Raw genomic sequence first — 6,134 nt, 5'->3', positions numbered from 1 at the left:
AAAAAAAATGTCATGAAGAGACTAGGGGTAGGACGGGAATAAAACACAGACCTACTAGAGCATGGACTTGAGGATATGGGGAGGGGGAAGGGTAAGCTGTGACGAAGTGAGAGAGTGGCATGGACATATATACACTACCAAACATAGGGGAATAGCTAGTGGGAAGAAGCCATATGGCACAGGGAGATCAGCTAGGTGGTTTGTGACCACCTAGAGGGGTGGGATAGGGAGGGTGGGAGGGAGGGAGACGCAAGAGGGAAGAGATATGGGAACATATGCATATGTATAACTGATTCACTTTGTTGTAAAGCAGAAACTAACGCACCATATTGAAGCAACTATACTCCAATAAAGATGTTAAAAAAAAGCAAAAGGAGGCAAGAGTTAAAGCAAGGGACATTTGCATCTTTTTAAATTATTTTAAATACAAAATATCATAAAGAGATTTTAAAATATAATCTATGAGATCATCTAGACAAATGCTGAAAACATATTACATGCATAAAATTTAATACCAATTCGTTACCTTGTTATAATACATCTACCAGAAAACTACAGAATTTATCACATATCGTACTTCCTAGATGAACATTTTTTAATTCAATCCCATTAAAGCTACTAACAAGATTAGGAAGCCCACTGTCCTGGACATCTTTTGTTTGTCCGCTTAGCACTATTCCTGTGCTCTGGGAAAGATAACCCCCTTCCCTGGGGAACTGCTCCCCACAGCAAGATAACTATATAATGGGGAAGAAGCCTCCACCAACTCCCAGTCCATTGTTGAAGGTTAAACATATGAGCCAAGCCAAGCCAATCATCATCCTTTCCCACGTGTTCTTATGTTTCCACATGTTCTTATGTTTTTGTTTTTGTTTTTCAAACTGAAGCTGAAGAAAGGGATTCAATTCCAACTAGTGGCAGAAGTTTTGAGATAGGAAACATGAAACTCTGTATCTGTGGTTCTGTCAATAAGAGGGTGATCAGTAACTGTAGAACATGAGACCCAAATGGAGAGAAAATTAAAAATGAGCTAACAAGGGAATGAGCCCTGGCTGCTTGTCAGTGAGTGGTCTGGAGTGTCCTCAGGTCAAGCTGCAAGCTGTGTAAATCTAATGATTTCCTCTTTTTACCTAAGTTTATTCAAGTTAAATGTATCTTATTTGCAACCAAAAAAATCTTAATGGAAATACTATTGCTACTTCTCAGCCTTATTCTCAGGACTCAAGAAGTGCAATGAGAGAAAGAAAATGAATAGAAAGAATAAACATTGAAAATAAAGAAAATGTAGTTATGTGTCGATGGCATAGCTATCTAGAACATAGAAAGACTCAGTTTAGAAATATTGGAAAAATATGAACAGATGGTAATGTTGCTAAAAGTTAAAATATGAAAATCAATTCTATTCTAATTCTATGAATTAGCAACAAGAAATCAGAAAACATAATAGAAAAAGATTTAAACACAGCCCAAACCCCCTCTTCCTGGATAGGAAAACACACACTGAGATGTTTATTCTTTTAAATAAATCTTGCAAGTGATACATCTTAAACAGTTAATAGTTTCTTCCTTTGGGCAGGGACCTTGGAAAGAGAGGGAAGGAAAATGAGAGGTAAGCTCTTTCATCCTTTAGTCTGTATATTTTTGTATTATTTGAATTATTTATAATCATGTATTCATGCAGAACATTTGTAATTCAAGGAAGCAATGGCACAAAAATAGTTTGGGCTCTAACATTACAAATAATTCTTTTACAATTTGAGGGGTCAGAAGTGGTCTGGCCTGAATCCTTAAAGAATATTAATCGGTTTTTATAATATAATTTGCTATGTGCTTTTTCTCCTTCCCCAAACTGGAGGTCAACCAGATGGTAAGTTCCTTGAGAGCAAAAAAATTTTCAGCTTTGTACCCAAGTACTTATTAACACAATGCTGATATTTGGTGGTGTTCAATAAGTGCTACTATATTTTGTTAAGTGAATGTGTGGTAAAGAATATAGCCATTCTAAGGACAATCATAAGGCCATCTACAAAGAATTACCTAAATGTACATGGAAAACTCTTTTCTAAGTGAAAACTTAAAGTCTTTAAGGATTTCCTTTTGTCACTTCTCAGATGACTTTTGCTGCCATAGAAATATAGTGATTGGGAGAAAGATAATGATTTTGGCAGATGATACAATTGATTTGAGAGGTAGGATTGTGGGCTAAATGTAGGAGGATACATTCAACATACCAAAAATAAGAAGAACACAGCCCATTCAACAGATTCCAAAAATATATCTGTAGTTTTACAAATCCAGTAGATAAATTGATTATTAAAGGAAAAAGTTCTTCCCACATTAAGCAGAATCTGCCACAATGTTCCTAAGAAAAGATTGTATCTCTGGGTAATTAGACATGCCAAGCCAAGGCAATTCTCGATAACACTGCATGTCATGATGGTGAACGCAATACAAGCTCAGATGTACAAAGGATACAAATATTTCATCAGTTCCTTACTGTTGGATTAAAAATAATATTATCTTTGCAGCAATATGTATACTTCTAGCTGTTGAAAAAATGTTAATAATAGTTCATTCTTTTTCTTTTGTTTATCTAAATCTGAGGCTCAAGTTTTTGTGAAAATTTGTAAGAATTTTTTTCCTAGCAAACATATTTTTAAATCACCTTAAATGCTTTACAATTAAACTGAAAATGATTTACAAAGATTATTTTTTCTTTTAGATACATTCATTAATTTTTATAAGAGGGACAATAGTGAAAGAGGATAAAAGGGTCTAATCCCAAGATTTTCTGGGAGCAGAGAACCTGATCTCTTTGAAATGAATGAGCTGTCCCTAAAATCAATATTGTAAATGACATCTTCCCCTTTCTTCCCTTTCCAACAGAAAGATTCTAACTATGAAATGCTAGTTTCGGTCTTGGTGATCCTGATGCTGGTGATTTATGTACAACCAAAGCTGCTCTATTTCGCTCTACTTTTGGTAGAGCCAATCCAAAAACAGTGTTTTGAGTTTGTGGAAAATACCAAGAGACCTCTATCAAGACTCTATTATTTAGATGATTAAAGGGAATATTTCCTTTTTCCAGAAAGTTTGTCTTCTTAATTACGAGTCAGATAAAAATAATGATGATAACACAGTAATAATAATAAATGCTGATATTGCTTAAGCACTTGGTACCAAGCACTATTTTAAGTACTCTATATATGAGACTTAGTTCTCACTACTACCATATACAGTATTTGCAATATTACCTCCATTTTACTGACTTAGCTTGGCCATTTTCATCAGTCAGGAACTGGCAGAGCTGGGGTTAAAACCGAAGCATGACAAACACTGGAATTCCCCTTCACATCTTTTTTTTCCTTTTTTTCTATTTCCCTCATAGACCTACCATTCATTGATTCATTTTTGTTCCTCATCCTTTCTTGGACTCCATTTTTTCCCGGCTGTGTCTTAAGAGAACCTCAGGCACAGAGAGCATAATAATCCTAAATTTACAATACTAGCTCACAGAATGTTACATTACATTTTACTTTTTAACAACTAAAATCTTTCGAAAGCAAGTTTTCCCTTGAGGTTCATGCCACCTCAAAGATTTGGCATCTACCTTATCATTTTCCTCCCTGCCGTAATTTGGAGAGACTCCTAAATCAGCAGATGGCTCTTCTAAGACCTAATGGCCTTACAGTTTGTTGATTACCTCAACAGGGATGACTTGACTTTCACTTAACTTCTGCAACGACACCATCATCAACAAACAGAAGCACTGACATCCTTTTCCTACAACAATAATTTTCTGTTGTCACTAAGATTTTTAACCCTCTTAGTTTGCCAAATAAATCTTCTGATATCACCCATTTCTCTCTATTTTTAGTCCATTTTCATCCTGTATGTGATGAGCCATTGCCCTGCATCCTTCTATCCTGCTCTTCTTCCAAAGTGTCCCTCTGCAAAACAACCACTGCTGCAATCTAGGCACAGCTCAAAATAGAGAACAAACGTTCACATACAACTATGTAGACTATCAGATCATTCCAACAAAACTATATTATATGTTTTCATCTGTGCTTTCAAAACTATTTAGCCATTCAGTTATATATTCTGAATAAGCTTCCTCTTCGAGTCCCTTCAGTGGTCAGTCATTCCCAACTTGCACCCTTACCCTCAGGGTCCCTGTCTCAACATGCTCTCACCTCACAGCAGATTACTACACTTTCATCATCACAGAAAGTCAGAGATTGTGAACACCGTCCCGAATTTCTGCTTCCTTACCCATAGCTGCGCCTCCCCTTATCTTGTTTACTCGGTGGCAGAGGAAACAGTTTCCAGGCCATTCATGTATCTGCACCTGAAACCCCTCCCCTCCAAATCTTGATCCATGGATTATCCATCCTTCCTGTGCACTTAATCTTGTTTACTAATGACTCTTCTGCATCAGCATATAAATATTCTCTAGTTACTCCCATTAAATAAAAACCCTTCCAGGCTTTACCTGCCTCTCTAGATTTTGCCTCAAAACTTTCTTTCCTTTCATAACCAAGTATCTTAAAAAGCAGCTTTCGGGGCTTCACTGGTGGCGCAGTGGTTGAGAATCCTCCTGCCGATGCAGGGGACACGGGTTCGTGCCCCGGTCCGGGAAGATCTCACGTGCCGCGGAGCGGCTGGGCCCGTGAGCCATGGCCGCTGGGCCTGTGCGTCCGGAGCCTGTGCTCCGCAACGGGAGAGGCCACAACAGTGAGAGGCCCGCGTACCACAAAAAACAAACAAACAAAACAAAACAAAAAAGCAGCTTTCTTCATTGTTTCTAACTCAATTCCCTAAAATCCAGTGTCTGGCTTCACTTCTTAACAATGACCTTTAAGTGACTAAATTTGATGCCATCTCACCCTTGGCCTTCCCTGATGCCCTTGAATTTGATTAAGGTTCCCTATCCTGAACTGCCATAATGCCCTGTGTTTATTTGTATTATTGCATTTAATACCCCCCCATAGTTATCTTTTCATATATTTATCTCACTCCCTTTACTCCTTGTTTCCAACCCATCATTAATATCTGCTGTTATTTTCTTCTAAATATTATCTCTGTCCATTGCCTCATGTTCATCCTGGTCCAATTCAGGACTTCAGAATTCCTTATCAAAAGAATCTGACATATCAAAATAGATTGTTTATCCTTCTACCCTTACAGAACTTCCAGAAAACACTTGCTACCAAGTCAACTAATCACACTGAGTGATTGTACATATTCATTTGAATTTACTCCAAGTTCCCCAATTTTCTCAGGAAACCAATGAAAAGAATGAAAGGTAAACTAGGACATAATGAGTAGGTCCCAGAAACTAGAGCAAGGAGGATTCAATGAAGGAATAGAGAAACGTCCCAGGGAAAGTGACAGGAAACTTGCTGTCCTATCACCCAGGGAGGGTACTGTCAGGTTCCCAGCTCCTTTCTCAGTGAGCCAGGGCAGTCTGACAGCACAAGATCCATCACAAAGAGAGAAGGTGCCATCATCCAAAGTTTCCTAGACCTGTCAGGGATGTAAGAAAATGGCTTAAAAAAAAAATCCCTGATGTAAAAACAAGAAAGTCCTAAAAAATATTTTGATGCTTTTTTGTTGTTCTTCTGCAAGAAGAATTAGAAGGGGCGGGGGGAGGAGAAATTTAAAAGCAACCACAATATAGCATTGTTTGGTGAATCCTGAGTGTAGCAAGCATATGCCAAGTGAATTAGTTTGTGGTGAAAGGTATGACCATCTCCCCTCCAACAAAGAGCTGCACCAAGTCTTAGGAAGCCAATTCCTTTAGGCCTTCACTTTACTTGTGCTCAGAATTAGGACATAAAGACAGTATTACAGCAGTTATAATATCCCTGTGTAATGCATTACTTCTTAGATTCAATTTATTTTTAAATTTGTGAGCTTAGATTAAGAAGAAATGGTCTTACAAGATTGATTTTTAGGGCTTCCCTGGTGGCGCAGTGGTTGCGCGTCCGCCTGCCGATGCAGGGGGACCGGGTTCGCGCCCCGGTCTGGGAGGATCCCACGTGCCGCGGAGCGGCTGGGCCCGTGAGCCATGGCCGCTGGGCCTGTGCGTCCGGAGCCTGTGCCCCGCAACGGGAGAGGCCACAGCAGAG

This window comes from Physeter macrocephalus, chromosome 13 (genome assembly GCF_002837175.3).
Source record: "Physeter macrocephalus isolate SW-GA chromosome 13, ASM283717v5, whole genome shotgun sequence".
Lineage (NCBI taxonomy): Eukaryota > Metazoa > Chordata > Mammalia > Artiodactyla > Physeteridae > Physeter > Physeter macrocephalus.
The sequence above is the reverse complement of the archived record's forward strand: the minus strand, read 5'-3'. Positions refer to the sequence as shown.